This window comes from Bidens hawaiensis, unplaced genomic scaffold (assembly GCF_021521415.1).
Source record: "Bidens hawaiensis isolate Kalapana, Puna unplaced genomic scaffold, B.hawaiensis_p1.1 tig00016366_1, whole genome shotgun sequence".
Classification (NCBI taxonomy): Eukaryota; Viridiplantae; Streptophyta; class Magnoliopsida; order Asterales; family Asteraceae; genus Bidens; species Bidens hawaiensis.
The window spans coordinates 12911-29937 of record NW_027492500.1 but is presented as its reverse complement, the minus strand read 5'-3'; the positions used below and the strand labels follow the sequence as shown (position 1 = coordinate 29937).

General features: G+C 35.9%; 2 pseudogenes across 2 annotated transcripts; one reads left to right on the top strand and one right to left on the bottom strand.

The window, feature by feature from the left end:
• Positions 1-10797: 10797 nt before the first annotated feature.
• On the top strand, positions 10798-12413 carry LOC143551325 (putative oxidoreductase At4g09670; annotated as a pseudogene). The gene is made up of 2 exons (XR_013138479.1): positions 10798-11258; positions 11779-12413. The product of XR_013138479.1 is annotated as a putative oxidoreductase At4g09670 (transcript).
• A 2048-nt stretch (positions 12414-14461) lies between these two features.
• On the bottom strand, positions 14462-16242 carry LOC143551330 (putative oxidoreductase At4g09670 pseudogene; annotated as a pseudogene). Its single transcript, XR_013138480.1, has 2 exons — positions 15775-16242; positions 14462-15085 (listed from the first exon to the last, which is right to left on the bottom strand). The product of XR_013138480.1 is annotated as a putative oxidoreductase At4g09670 pseudogene (transcript).
• Positions 16243-17027: the final 785 nt, after the last annotated feature.

The window sequence follows — 17027 nt, the reverse complement described above, 5'->3', positions numbered from 1 at the left end:
TAACCCAAAGCCCAACTAATTAGTAGCCACTAATTAATAATAAATTAAGGCCCGTGTTATTTCAATAACAAAATCTAAATAATAAGACCCAAATAACATCTAGAATTATATCGAGCACGCACTCCCGGGTCACCCAACTCGTTTAATATCTAACGTTATTTACTTGATCGACAAGTTAATCCAATATACTAAAATACACATTGATAACACTAAAATTACCAACAAGAAGCGAGATCTCATCCAGCTTAGGCCGAAACACCGCGAGCCGTGAGCCGGATGACGTAAGCGAAATTAAATTAAAAGGCAGCCACAAAAATGCAAAATTAACCGTAAATCTACCAAAACCAATAAGCTAACACAGACTATTCGAATATAAAGTATTTCGTCAGAAACAACAGGAATAGGTGCGAGATCACTACGAAATTAAAGTTGCAAAATCCGAGAGAGTACTCACCAGCAGATAGAAGAGGATGAACCCGATTAAGGGAGGAGAGGACCGATTGACGAACCGAATGTTTGTGAATCGTGGGTTGTATGGAATTGGCGAAATGATTCTCGCTAGTTGATTTAATTGATTTACAAGGTTTTGATAAAGGGGGAGTGGTCAGCAAATGAGCATATGATAGAGATTGTAACTGCTTGAAACTGCCATATGATGCAACCCACGTTTGAGGAAGATAGAGAGAAAACATGTGAGGAAAAGGTAACTGTTTTAAGCTTATCGAAGGGCTGACAATCAATCTTGGTTTTTTTTTAAATCTCACTCAATGGTAACCTATATATATAATATCCACTCAAAGTACCACCAGCAATGATCAAACTTGAAACTCCATTAGAAAATCCAAGCCTTCTTACCACTATATGGAATATGTTTAATGTAATTATCAGTTAATTATATAACGTTATTTTATAATTTATAATAAAAATTGTTATTGAAGGGTAAATGTTTGGACAATTGGAAGCTTTTTTCACTAAAACCATGAATAAGCATACATAACTCAACATTTACATCAAAACGAATAAAAAAACCCTCTAAATTTGAGTGCTGCTTTTAAGAAGGGTGATTGGGGGTGGGGTGTGTAATATATTTATTCAAGAAAAAACAAAATATCAAAACTGTTACAAGTAAAAAACATTTACCACCATACTAGTTATCTATCGTATCTATAAACGAAAACCCAAAAATCCTATGTGTCGTAATGTGGTGGCTCCTTCATTTTATGAAAGCCACAAAATTTCTTGATTTTTAAATGGAGGCCTCTCATTGATTTAACCCAAATTAATAGGTATGGGTCATACCAAAACGAGATAGCTCTTAAACGAGTTATAACATCTCATTAAATTAAAAATTAATCTTACCAATTATTTGATATGAAAATCCTACAAAATAGGAATATACTAAAATTTAATATCCAATTTAAAAAGAAAAAGATATTATTTATAATTAATAAACAATTTTATAGTAAAAAACATAAGTGGGTCATGAGTCACCAAATCCAGATAGCTTTTAAAAGGGTTATAACATATCATTTATTTATAAAACTCTTTCATCATCAAACCCTAAGTATATTATTAACTTTCTTACAATAAAGAAAATTAAAATTCAAAAAATAAATATTAAAAAACGAAAAATGTAAAACAAACATTCTCTCAAGCCATCTGTAAGGCCCCGAACCCGGTGACCCTACTTTAGCGTCGGATTTACTCATAAACACAGTTCTTCAAATCAGAGTTTTTTTTTTAAACTTTTCGCGGAATATAAAACATCAATCATTTGTTACAAAACATTAAATCTTTTCTTTGATACCATAACACAAAACTTTATTTTTAAAACATCTTTACTTCTTTCTTCAGATGCCAGCCGTTCAATCCATGCCGTGTGTCATCCTCATGCTAACTCTATAATCAGCTCACCTGCGTGCATACTAAAAGTCAGCTACGCTGAGTGAGTTCTAGTTAATCAGGCAACATACAATTTATTCCCATATATTTCTTCCCGTATCCGAAGACACATATTACTACCTTACCCTCGTATAAATATCCATAGGAGGATCGTCACGTAATATCTATTAAAAGAACCATTACCATTACCATACTATATATAATATCCATAGGAGGAACACTCTGTATACTTTCCATAGAAGGAACACTTTACTATCCATAGAAGGAACACTATACTTTCCATAGAAGGAACACTATACTTTCCATAGAAGGAACACTATTTATAAGTTATTATTTAATATCCATGTAAGGAGCTATTCACTTCCCTTGACGATACGTGCAATATCCGAAGATCGTTCACGTACCGACAAGCTTTCATTCATAATGTTCATACATCATCCTTACATTACATACAATATTAATATCTTTACTTATATCCCGACAGTACGTGCAATATCGAATATTAGTAGGGTTCGGTTCCCTAGTTCTCGAATATTAGTAGGGTTCGATTCCCTCTTCGTTACCATACAACCATGCATCATACCTCGAGTATTAGTAGGGCTCGGTACCCTTTTCGTAACCATACAACCATACATCATACCTCGAGTATTATTAGGGCTCGGTACCCTTTTCGTAACCATACAACCATACATTATCATTTCTTTCTTCTATTATCTCTATCATGTTCATACACATAAACATACATAACATACTTACCTTATACATAGCGTTACAACCTGACAGTACGTGCAATATCCGAAGATCGTTCACGTACCATCAAGCAATCATTCATACATTTCACATTATCCACATAAGGCATACACTTATCTCTTAGGATAAGTGTATTAACAAACATATTGAGTATGCACACAGCTGTAACACCCCGACCAAAGGCGGATTATACATCGGGGCGCCACATATTGTTTCATTACTCGTGACACTATTTGGGTGTCAATATTTAATAAATATATTCATTCGCGCACGCGCAACGTAAACACAAGATAACATAAATCAACATAAATCAATATATTATAAGACAAAATATTCGAACAAAAATAACTTGTCTTGATACATTTTAATCTAGGTCCAAAAGTAAAAACGTCCTACGTGTCCACAAGCTCCAAATGTAGCTACAGCAAACCTGAACATGTGTTAAAATAAAACGTCAAACACTTGCGTGTTGGTGAGAAATCAAGTTTAATAGATAATAGATAACAATAATCACGGCGCGCAACACGTGTATGTCTGGTGTTTAACAAGGGTGTAATCAGATTGTGATCAAGCCTAAATAGATCATAGTTCATAGTTCAATCCGTGCTCCTAAATGAGCACAAAAACAAGAAAACATCTGTGCAAGTGTAAACAAAGAAAACCGTAAACGATAGGTCTCCCGTGTTCATCTAATGGATCCATGAAAACTTCGGAATAGGCCGAACAAAGCGGTTAATGATACACACATACAAATAAACAGCCAAGTAAACGTCCTCAACACATGGGATACTGCGCGACTAAAGTTCATAAACAAGTTTAAGACTCGAGTTTGTACGAACACATGAACATCCCAAAACATTTAAAAATAAAAAGGGATTAGATACGAGATTACTCACTTGATAAAGATGCGTCGAAAGATAATGCAAGAACCAACTTTAAACAAGCACAAGTTAACCTATAAATAAGATTATTGTTTTAATGATTTGTTTTAATGTCTTGAATATATGATAGCATAGTAATATGTATCTTTAACAAATTATTATATATATATTATATATTACCGGGAATCTGGGCAGAACAGGAGAGAGGACGAAGGCAGAGAGAGGAGACGGCAGAGGATCAACGGCAGAGAGCAAGGAAGATAATAAGTGTTTGTGTGTGTGGTGTTAAGAAAATAGCATTATTATTTATAGGGAAACCCTAGGGAACACAATCCCTAGAAAAGGGGAAAAGATCTTCAACAGGATCAAGCAAAAGATAACAAAAGCAAAAAGGTTCCAAAAGCAAAAGATATCAAAAGATATGGCAGCTGCAGGGGACAAGGAAAAGCTGACAGGCAACAGTAAAAGCATGGGCGGTTCAGATAAATGTACTGGTCAAGCATGGAAAAGCAGATCTCAAAAGATAATGTCAGTCACTTTTTCTGCCAACCAATGGGGTTGGTGCGCATGCTGCGCCGAAAGTAACTTTTCAGACAAGATAGGTCCGGTCAACAGCACAGAAGATAAGACATCACAAAAGTAAACGGCTGGATTAAACAGAAGACTCAAAGGGTTTAGCGCGAGAAGGCTCGAGCGCGTGAGCGCGAAGGCAGACAGAACAAACCTTAGCGCACTGCGGGAAGAACTACAATTCTAAGCGCGCTGCGGGGACAGTTCGCCTCGCGTATCGCAGTAACAGATGGTTTTCACGCAGGCTTCCTTGTAAGGAGTCTGGCGCGTGGAGCTGCGCAGACAACCTTAGGCGGGAAGAAACAAAGGACACAAAGAGAGAAGGGGGGTTCAAGGCTTAAGGGCGGAACGACGACAAGAGAGAGAAAGAGGCGGGACGGCAACAAGAGGGAAAAGAAGGCGGAGAGAAGAAGAGGGACGGGACGGCGGAAAGGAAGAGAGAGGAAGAGGCGGGAAGGAAAATATTATTAGGAATATATATATTTTAAATGTCAAGTTTTAAAAGAAAATAATTAAATTTTAAATCATAAAAAGAATCGGATCAGAAAACGGGTACCTGGGTCGGGTCGGATTCGGGCAGATGTCACAACAGCCCCGAAAACATAACAAGGAATGGGGCTAGAAACTCACCTGAACTCTGCTTCTTTTTCTGATAGCTGTAAATCCCTTCTTTAACTGAGCTCGGCTGACTGTACAAGTTACACGTATCAATACTCGCCTGATCTAATCTGGTGGCCTAGTATTAGCTTACTTTAACTTATTGCTTTTAATTTATTTTCTAATCGAACTTAGCTTTAGGCGAAGTTAAACCTCAGGCGAACTTGGCTTTAGGCGAAGTTAAACCTTAGGCGAACTTTGCTTTAGGCGAAGTTAAACCTTAGGCGAACTTGGCTTTAGGCGAAGTTAAACCTCAGGCGAACTTGGCTTTAGGCGAAGTTAAACCTTAGGCGAACTTAGCTTTACAGCGAAGTTGTCATCAGGCGAACTTGGCTTCAGGCGAAGTTGTCATCAGGCGAACTTGGCCTCAGGCGAAGTTACCAGTTAGGCGAACTTAACTTTACAGCGAAGTTGCCATCAGGTGAACTTAGCTTGCAGGCGAAGTTCATCAGGCGAACTTAGCTTGCAGGCGAAGTTCATCGCTTTGAAGGCGAAGTTGCCCAGATGCAGGCGAAGTTGCCCAGACAGCCGCTGTTCGGTTTCTTTCCAGCATTTCGAGCGATTTTAACACCCTTTCTATGGTTCAATATCACCCTCTACGTTTCCCGACCATTTTCGGTCGCTTATACACTAAAAAGCTTGGATCTTTAAACTTCAAAGATCAAGAATCATACCTTTTTGAGCTTGTTTGGATCTCGTTTAACTTGTTAACACAACTAATCGCTCTCTCTCTCTCTGATCTCGGTCTTCTCTCGTCCGGGCCGCCGGCGAAGTTGGTGGTGTGTGTGTGTTTTTGGAGTGTTAGAGAGAATAAGGAATGAAAGATATTTTGGGTTTAGGGGATATTTATATCCCTGAAATCCCATGGACCTAAGGCCCATTCTCATTTAACCCGTCTCCATTAATCCAACACTAGCCCGACTCATACCAACTCCTACTCTATTATTTATTTCCTGACAACCCGAGTAAACCTTCCCTCTATTAGTAAGTAATATAATTAATATCACTTTGAAATTTCGGGATGTTACACCATCAGATTACTTTATTTGTAAATGAAGGCTACTCACGCATTTTACCCGAATTCACGGGTAAAGGTCTCACCAAATTCAGATAGCTCTTAAACGGGTTATAACATCTCATTATATTAAAAAATAATCTCATCAAATATTTGATATGAAAATCCTATAATATAGGAATATACTAAAAATTAATATCCTATTATATTTTAAAAAAAGATATCTATAATATATATAAACAAAAACCCAAAAAACCTATGTGTCGCGATGTATTCGCTCCCCCCTTTTATGAAAGTCACCAGATTTTTTGATTTTTAAATGGAGGCATCTCATTGATTTAACCTAAATTCATGGGTATGGGTCTTACCAAAACCAGATAGCTCTTAAACGGGTTATAACATCTCATTAAATTAAAAATTAAACTTACCAATTATTTGATATGAAAATCCTACAAAATAGGGATATACTAAAATTTAATATCCAATTTAAAAAGAAAAAGATATTATTTATAATTAATAAACAATTTTATAGTAAAAAACATAAGCGGGTCATGGGTCACCAAATCCTAATAGCTTTTAATCGGGTTATAACATATCATTTATTTATGAAACCCTTTCATCATCAAACCCTAAGTATATTATTAACTTTCTTACAATAAAGAAAATTAAAATCTAAAAAATAAATATTAAAAAACGAAAAATGTAAAAAAACCATTCTCTCAAGCCATCAGATTACTTTATTTGTAAATGAAGTCTTCTCATGCATTTGACCCGAATTCACAGGTAAAGGTCTCACCAAACCCAGATAGCTCTTAAGCGGGTTATAACATCTTATTATATTAAAAAATAATCTCATCAAATATTTGATATGAAAATCTTATAAAATGGGAATAACTAAAAATTAATATCCTATTTTATTTTTAAAAAAAGATATTATTTATAATTAAGGAACAATTTTATAATAAAGAAAATAAACGGATAATGGGTATCACCAAACTCAAATAGTTTTTAAACCGGATTATAATATGTTGGGACTTATATTTTAGACCGACGCATCGAATTATTATTATTATGGGTGAAATTAATTAATATTTTTGGTCTCAACCAAGGGTGGATGGCTTGAAGACCAACACATGCTAGACTAGTATAAATAGATGTATTTGCTAATTTTTCTAGCATGAGTGAATGAGTGAATGAGTGTATTGTGTATTGTGTGAGATCTAGGGTTTATCTCTTTGAGAGAGCCGCCGCCTCCTGGATGAGCTCTCCTGGAGGTGGCTGATCTTTATTATATGTATGTGTGTATGTATGAGTGATTTGTAATGACAATCTTTTGGTTAATAAAATCATACTGCCACCTCTTTATCTTTGTGAATCGATTGTGTCACACCCCGACCAAAGGCGGCGGAACATGCCGAGGTATAACGATTGTCCATAAGCACATGACACTAATTAAAGTGACAGTATTTAATAAACTCATTTCATTTCACAACATCGAAAATGTCACATAACAATTATCCATAAAATAACCATAAACAAGATATCACAAAATATGGCAAATTGATATTGTTCATTTTTACTAATATCCTAAGGTCTTTGATGTCGTTTTCTTCACAATCATAAATCAACCAAGATGCAAACCTGTAACATTTCATAAAATAAAGTTTGTCAACACAAAGGTCGGTGAGCAATTCATAAGTTTAATCATATTAGTATATAATAAAGATAGCCACAAAACTTGCATACGAAACGATAAATAAAAGTTGTAATTTGGATAAATAGATATCGCTAAACACATTAGCGACACCTAGCTATAAGGGGATGCCAAATAGTCTAGGATTTTATAGTTATCGTTAATTGCATTACGTTAACGACACCTTGCTATAAGGGGATGCCAAATAGTCTAGGATTTTATAGTTCCACCAACCAAAAGCTATAAACACATAGGCATATAAGCATAGAACACCAAATCGAGCAATTATTTAGGTAAAGTATACAACTACGTTTGTGGTTTAAAATTCAAATATAAAGCATTTTGTTGAATAAGTATGAAATGTCACCCCCAAAATAAAAGATGGAAAATGGGGTATGAATTACTCACCTTCAAGTAGTAAACTTGAAAGATGATAATTTGAAGATTTGTCGGAACGACGAGTTTAACGCACAATGCCTAAAAAGAAAAGAAGTCTTGAATTTAGAAAGGTTGTCTTGAAGGTCTTTAAACAAAATAAATGTTGAGAAATGTAAATAATTAAAGTTTAAGGTTTAAAATGTGACTATTTAAGAATTTATAATAATAACCCTTAAAAATGTAAGTTTGCTCAAAACCGGGTTAAAGTATCTAACCTTAATATTTACTCAACCTATGTTAAGTAATAAGGTGGGTAAAATGCAAGAATGCAAATCCCTTTGGAATAAAGATACTAAACGATTTTTTTTTTCGAGTGTTCGGGTTGTCGGTTCGGGTCTTGATAATTGGTCAAACCCAAAGTCAACTTTCCAAAATATTGAATGTTATGAGCCAACTCAATAAAATTTAATAAGACTTAACCAAGTATGTAGTTCCATTGTTTTAGAACTAACAACGCACATTAAGCAAGTGTTCGGTTTTGTCGGTCCAAACTTTGTTATGAGATCAAGTTGGATCCAACATTTCCAAGTACTTAAGAAAATATTTAAAAATCAATTTGTAACTATTTTTAAAGAAATATACAAGTCTTGATGTCTAAAAAAACACACTTGTGTGTCTTAAGCGAGCAAGAATCGGTTTGGTTCGGTTTCCATCTCACAACAAGTTCATAGATGGTTTCCACATGTCCAAACTCTAAAGAACTTGTATAATAATGTACAAATAAAAAAATACCAAAAGTTAACAATAAAGTCTTTAAACAAAAGTTCGGTTTCGGTTCGGATCGTGTTTCGGGCTAAGACCGAGGTAAGATTCTACAAACCCATAACCATAGAATTTGTAAAAATGATTTTAGAAACTTAGATCTAACACTAAGTATGTTTAAACAAACAAAACTAGTAACAAAGTTCGGTTTACGGTTTAGAACTATTTACGGTTAAACCGAAGCATAGACTTTTAAAAACCCATAACCATAGAACTTGTAAACATGACCAACAAACTAAAATAAGCAAGATTAATATGTATGAACAAGTTATATAGATGTATATATATCAAGGACAAGAAGTCCTCCATGAAGCCTTGCCTTATGGGGTCCGAAACCTTACCGACCGGAATCGGAGAAGTAACTACCAAAGGTAAACAAGGGGTGTATATTATATATATGTCGCACAACCATAAACAAGTATCAATAAGGCTACATAAACTAATTAAGATGAAAGACCAAAATCCTTCAAGAACACTTAAGAAGATAACCTTGAATCTTTGATGTTTGAGAGAGTTTTTTTTTTGAAGTTGTAGCAAGGGAAAATGAAGAGGAAAGGTGGTGTATATATAGGGTAATGTTGGTGGTCAAATATGGGTGTGAGACACAAGAGTTTTCATGCAAAATGGATCAAGACAAAAACACAAAACAACCAAAAAATAAATAAATAAATAAATAAAAATAAAAATAGGATGTTTTCAAGACCCAACAAGTGTGAAACAATATTGTAACATAAATCCATCATTTTGATTATAACATAAGCTTCGGTTTACAAATCGGGTCGGTTTACATAATAAACAAATACAAAAACGAATACAAACAAGACCCGAAATTGACGAATGTCACAGATTGCATATGTTTGTTCATCCAGTCTATTGTTCATTGTAATCGATTCAGGCTCTCTCCCGAACACCACTCATCCGTCCAAAACCCCCCTTTCAAGAGCGAATACGATTTGATCCTTGCTCAGATGCGAGCCCCACCGTTAATAACGACCTTTATTCACGCTTCCGCACCGGGGCTCGGTTATTACATAATATATCATTTTATGTTGGGACTTATATTTTAGACCGACGCATCGAATTATTATTATTATGGGTGAAATTAATTAATATTTTTGGTCTCAACCAAGGGTGGATGGCTTGAAGACCAAGACATGCTAGACTAGTATAAATAGATGTATTTGCTAATTTTTCTAGCATGAGTGAATGAGTGTATTGTGTATTGTGTGAGATCTAGGGTTTATCTCTTTGAGAGAGCCGCCACCTCCAGGATGAGCTCTCCTGGAGGTGGCTGATCTTTATTGTATGTATGTGTGTATGTATGAGTGATTTGTAATGACAATCTTTTGGTTAATAAAATCATACTGCCACCTCTTTATCTTTGTGAATCGATTGCATATGTTTGTTCATCCAGTCTATTGTTCATTGTAATTGATTCAGGCTCTCTCCCGAACACCACTCATCCGTCCAAAACCCCCTTTCAAGAGCGAATACGATTCGATCCTTGCTCAGATGCGAGCCCCACCGTTAATAACGACCTTTATTCACGATTCCGCACCGGGGCTCGGTTCTTACATAATATATCATTTATTTGTGAAACCATTTCATCATCAAACCTCAAGCATATTAATTATTAACTTTCTTACAATAAATAAAATTAAAATCCAAATATACATATATAAATAATAAAAACGAATAATGTAAAACAAGCCCCGTAATACGGGGGATAAAATCTAGTTATTTATAATTAAGAAACAATTTTATAATAAAGAAAATAAACGGGTAATGGGTATCAACAAACCCAGATAGCTTTTAAACCGGATTATAACATATCATTTATTTGTGAAATCATTTAATCATCAAACCTCAAGTATATTAATTATTAACTTTCTTACAATAAATAAAATCCATATATATATATATATATATATATATTAAAAATAAATAATATAAAACAACCCCGTAATACGGAAGATAAAATCTAGTATAATATATAGTTTTATTATTATAATTTTATTCAGAATGGAACGTTTTGTAATCTAGGATTTTGGTTTCTAGCAGGCTAGTAGCAGCCACCACTATTATATCTACACTACACATCGATCGCCTCCTCAAAACTCCAACCAAAAATGTCACAGCCCAAACTCCGGTTCGGGATTCTGGGCTGTGCAAACATAGCCCGTAAGATGTCACGGGCTATAGTCCTCTCCCCTAACACCACGATTTCCGCCATAGGCAGCCGCTCTCTTGACAAGGCAACTGCTTTTGCATCCGAAACCAGTTCCCGGAATCCACTAAGGTTTATGGAAGCTACGGGGCCGTGCTGGATGACCCTGATGTCCACGCGGTTCATGTTCCGTTACCGACAAGTCTTCATGTTCAGTGGGCTGTTCTGGCTGCCCAGAAGAAGAAGCATGTTTTGTTGGACAAACCCGTGGCGTTGAACGTGGGAGAGCTGGATGTGATACTGGCGGCTTGTGAAGCCAGTGGGGTTCAGTTCATGGATGCCACCATGTGGATGCATCATCCTCGGACGGAACAGATGAAGCAGGTTCTCTCTGATGAACAAAGATTCGGTCAACTCAAATCGGTATATATATATATATTCTTTTAAAGTTGTGCGTGTTTCTGATTTTGATTAAGTTTTAACTTTATTAATTTGAAAACCCAGTCTAAGACGATATAAAACTAGTTCTAGATGATCTGGAGAACAATGTTTTGGAGATTTCATGCACACCAAGTTTGCCTTCTCATAGAAGTTTTCACGTTCTTTTTCAAACCGTGAAATTGTCCAAACCGACCATCGGTTTGGTTTTTCTGCTTGTTCTTTTCTTTAACTTTTGAACGGTCGGTTTCAAAGGTTTTCAAACTGTAACTAATGGATTTGTTTATGGTTTCTGCCAAAAACCAACTATATAAAACCAAACCGGACCTTACGGTGTTTAATAATATATTTTTAGTTTTGTTTTTCGACATTTCATATTATTGAACTTGTATATTACTTGGTTATTCTAATTATTTTCCCTACTAAATTTTATTTATTAACCAATTTTCACCCCTTTATAGAAAGCTTCTTGACCCGTTACCAAATTTGACAATAATTTTGACAGGTCCATAGCATGCTTTCGTACGTAGGATAAGGAGATTTCCTAAAGAATGATATTCGTGTAAACCCTAATCTTGATTCCCTTGGAGCTCTTGGAGACACAGGTTGGTACTGCATACGGGCCATTCTGTGGGCTAATGATTACGAGCTTCCAAACACGGTTACCGCCTTTCATGACCCTAAGTACAACGAGTTTGTCATGTGGTGCATCTTTAAACTGGAACAAAGATGGGAAACTAGCAACGTTTTACTGTTCGTTCCTGTCGAACTTATGCACCGACATAATCGCACTTGGAACCAAAGGGAACTTCCGCGTTCATGATTTTGTGATACCGTTCAATGAAAAGGTGGGATCGTTTTACGCGGTAGCTAATTCAAAGTGGGCAGATCGGTCACTAGGGTGTTCTCCTGAACCGAGTGAGGTTAAGATAGCAACCGACCTGCCCCAAGAAGCGTTGATGGTGCGTGAATTTGGTCGATTGGTTGCGGGGATTCGAACCGGTGAGGCCAAACAGGAGAAAAAGTGGGCGGTCATTAGTAGAAAGACTCAACTGGTTATTGATGCTGTTATAGCTTCGATTGAGAATGGTTTTGTGCCTGTTGAAGTTGTTTACTAGAAGTTATTTACCTGGCTGATGTTGTGTTGTGGTGTTTTAGCGTATATACGATAATAAAGCGTTGGTGGTTATATTTAATAGTCTCACTCATGTAACAGAGATGTTATTTATGTGTCATTTTGTCAAACCTCTATTTAAGGATTATCGTATACAAAGTCTTCAAAAAGTGAAACCAAAAAAGAGTTATTAAGTATAGGGGTGTGCATAGATCGGTTTGGGCGCAGTTTTAGGCCAAACTCATAATCATAAACGAGATGTCGGTTAATGGATAACCATAACCGACCCGTTATGATGGTTTCGGTAAGCAGTTTTGATGGTTATAGCGTGTCAGTTAACCATAACCAAGACAATGTAATTGAGCCTAAAAGTTTGGTAAAAAACATAAAAAAACACGACATGACATAATCCAACAAAATATATATTTGGTAGCATTAATACAAAATATTCAAAAAACGACTTTTTATAATCAATCAATGAAATTCAAGTTAATTTGATTAATAACGTTGAACCGAAAACATAAAAATGGTACAATCTGACAATATGTTTGGTGAAAGTTAATCCCAAACATAGTGTTGATTAAATAGATTGTTCACTTCAGTTATGGCGGGTCTGAAATTATCTTTAACCAAAAACCAACCCGTATTTGACGGTTTTCAAAAATTCATTAAACCGACCCATTGGTTATGTCGGTTAGCGGTTAAAATCGGTTTGATTATGACGGTTATGGTTCAGTTAACGGTTATGGTGGTTAAGTTGCTCACCCCTATTACGTACTAACGGTTTTGATTTATATTCATTTTTAGGTTTATTGGGCTAAACAGATTATTGGAAAGGTGGAATATTACGTGGAATGCAATTAAAAGGATTATTATGGGCCTTATGACATGCGTGGGCCTAATAGGTTTGACGGTCACCCCAAAAAATTAGTATATACTTAGATTTAATTTTGAGCTTAATTACTATAAAAATTTTGACATCAAAACCTCAGAAAAGATTATTTAAAATTTTACAAATATCAATTGTAAACTAAATAAAGTTAAATCATATTTGATTAAACCCAATAAGCAAGTATTAGAAATTAAATAAGACTAAGCCCATTAACTAAATAAAAATAAGCCTAAGAAATTAAACCCATTAAAATATTTAATCTAACAAACTAATTCAAAATCTGGAATTCATTTGCCCAACTTGGATTGAGCCTGTCCAAGGTTAAAGGTCAAGGTTAGGACGGCTCAAGTTCAAGTTATATGGTTGGTGAGTTTAACAGATCGAGAACTTTATGCCGATTCATTCCAAAACAATGAAGGTAACATGAGAATTGATGGTGTTATTTGTTTCTAACCAATGCCCAATAATCCTTGCTCTCTAATATTAACATAAAACGATAAAAACGATAACCTTTCAACATAGAATCCTTTCCAAAAATTGGAAGTGTCCAAATTGAAATGAATTTGAACGTAAACATGCTAACTTTACCCATGAACTAGCCTAATTCAGGCCGTCCCAACCCTTTAGGAGGCCTAAAACGAAACAAGAATTGGACGCTTTTTTCGAATTTTATCTTTACAAAGCAAAACAACTAGCCATGAACATATTTATCTTTTTTAATAACTTAAGATTATTTCATAATTTAGTATTTTTTTTTATCTAACTTGGGCACTTGTATTCATCGCTTTATTTAAGGGGGTAGCTGCGCAGTTTGTTCCCGTTGTCTTCTGTTTCAATGTAATCACTACTGATTCTTAATAGAAATTTCCAAACTCTGAATTTTAAAATTAGTATATGAAAATATTAATTTTATATAGCCAACCTAAAGATTGGAAACCCTAATTAAGTAAGAGTCTAAAGCCATAGCTTGAATTTACTCTACTTGAGTTGGCCATGCTAATTATAATAGTAACGCCCTTATTACTCGATTCTACTAAATGTGCATACTCAAATATTTCCAAAACTTAGATTCCTTTAAAATAACGAGCATCTTTTATTTCATTGTTATACTAGATATGCATTACAATATCCAGCATATACCTTATTAAAGCACCACCACAGAAGAAAGAAAATGACTAGTAACTAGCACACAACATCAACAGGCACAAAACCATTCTTAATCGAAGCCATTACTGCATCAATAACCAATAGAGTCTTTCTACTAATGACCGCCCACTTTCTCTCCGGTTTAGCCACACCACTGCAAATTCCCGCAACCAATCGACCAAATTCACACAGCATCAACGCTTCTTGGGGCACATCGGTTGCGACCTTCACCTCACTTGGTTCAGGATCACACCCGAGTGACCGTTCTGTCCATTTTGAATCAGAAACAACATAAAACGATCCCACTTTTTCATTAAACGGTATCACAAAGTCATGCACACGCAAGTTCCCTTTTGTTCCGTGTACCATTATGTCCATGCATATGTTTGACAGGAACGAACAATAAAAAGTTGCCACTTTACCATTTTTGTACCAGTTTAAAGAACCACCACATTTCAACAAGACTCCTGCCTCGTTGTACACAGGGTCACGAAACGCGGTAACTGTGTTTGGAAGCTCATAATCATTAGCCCATAGAATGGCTCGTATAGCGTACCATCCGTTGTCTCCAAGAGCTCCAAGGGCATCGAGATCAGGCTTTACACGAACGTCATTCTTTAGGAAATATTCGTCTGACATATGTGTAAACACGCTATGGACCTGTCAAAATCAATGTTAGATAGCCATCAAATGATTCATCGTTCATTGTTCAACTATTTTCATCAAATGATTTCCTTGTGCATAAAGTTTTGGAGCTACTTAGTCGAGTCCAACAAGTCATGTCAGATATAAATATATAAAATGTGATGCTATCATTCATCGTTCATTGTAATGTTAAAACCACAAGATCTATGAATATAGTTTTTACAAGATTTAGTTTTCATATTCAAAAAGGGCTAGCGAGTAGCGACGCACCTTTTAGCCATTTGCAATCTATTTCGATGTAAAATAAATAATTCATTGATTTATTGGGTTAGTTGCCAAAAAAATAATAAAAATAATAAGTAACACGTTTTCTTTTCCTCATTAGTGTGCAAACTAGCCGACCTGCTACGAGACATTTAAGATCAAATCAATATCAAGCTCGAAATGAGCCGGCCTTATCAAGCCTGAGCCTCAAATAAAACTCGTTCAGGCTTGTTGAGCATTAATGAGATCGACTCGTGTATTTAGTTTAATTTAGCTCCTCAGGACTTGTATGCATTTAATTCAAATTAATTCACAATACACAATCGAGCTTGAACCAAGTTTTGGCTCGTTTACACCCCTACTCATCCTCGCAAAACCAGTATCCTGAAAATGAATATGAATATGAATATAGATATATTTAAAGAGAGAGGAGATGATACCATTGTGAGCTGACCGAATCTTTGTTCATCAGAGAGAACCTGCTTCATCTGTTCCGTCCGAGGATGATGCATCCACATGGTGGCATCCATGAACTGAACCCCACTGGCTTCACAAGCCGCCAGTATCACATCCAGCTCTCCCACGTTCAACGCCACGGGTTTGTCCAACAAAACATGCTTCTTCTTCTGGGCAGCCAGAACAGCCCAGTGTAGATGGAGGCTTGATGGCAACGGAATATAAACGGCGTCAACATCAGGGTCGTCCAACACGGCCCCGTAGGTGCCGTAAAGCTTGGTGGATTCCGGGAAGTGGCATTCAGAAGCGAAAGCAATTGCCTTTTCGAGAGAGCGGCTGCCGATGGCGGAGATGGTCATGTTAGGGGAGCTGAGCATAGACCTTGACACCTTCCGGACGATGTTCGCGCAGCCCAGAATGCCGAGTCGGAGTTTGGTTTGTGTCATTGTTGGCCGGAGGACTTTGGAGTGGATATGGAGCAGGTGAGATTGCCATGGGTTCATATAGATATGGACGTATGGTACTGGTCTAGTGGGGTGTAACTTTTGGTTTTTTTTTTATGAAATGAGGTGATGGGCACTCCCACCACACCAATGATTTAAATGGGTTAAAGAATGATTACTGTTGTAAAATTTTTTAACTTCAAAGTATTTATATGGGTTTGCACACTATTATCATTGTTTGTCTTCCTCACATGCTCGTTGTTGTCGATGCTATCACCATCGACAACGCCACCAACACATAAGCAACATTGTTGTGGCCTCGATCTCTACCGCCTCCTCCACCTTTAACACTACCTTGTAGTCGTCCCACCACCACCGTCACTAGCCACCTTAAGAAAATATGTGGGTGAACCTTTTTTGGTATGTTTTTCTAGCCCAACTCCACTTTAATTACCGTAACTTTTATTGACATGAAGAAATTGATGTAATTTTTTTAAAACTAGTTTTGATATGAACCCATCATGATTTGAAGCATCTTTGACCCGTGATCTAAACCTACCGAAACCACCCAGCTTCTCATGGCTAGTATTACGTATTGCTGACTTGATTCTTTGAAAATACATACTCGTTTACCAAAACTATACTAAGAAGCATTTTTTTTAAATATCTTAGTTATTTAAATAATAAAATAATCTACTAACTTACTTAGATTTATTTTTGTATGGTTCTAATTTCTTTAAATTAAAAAAAAAAAGTTAGAGATGGTAAGAAACATAAACCTATCGTTTGTGGTC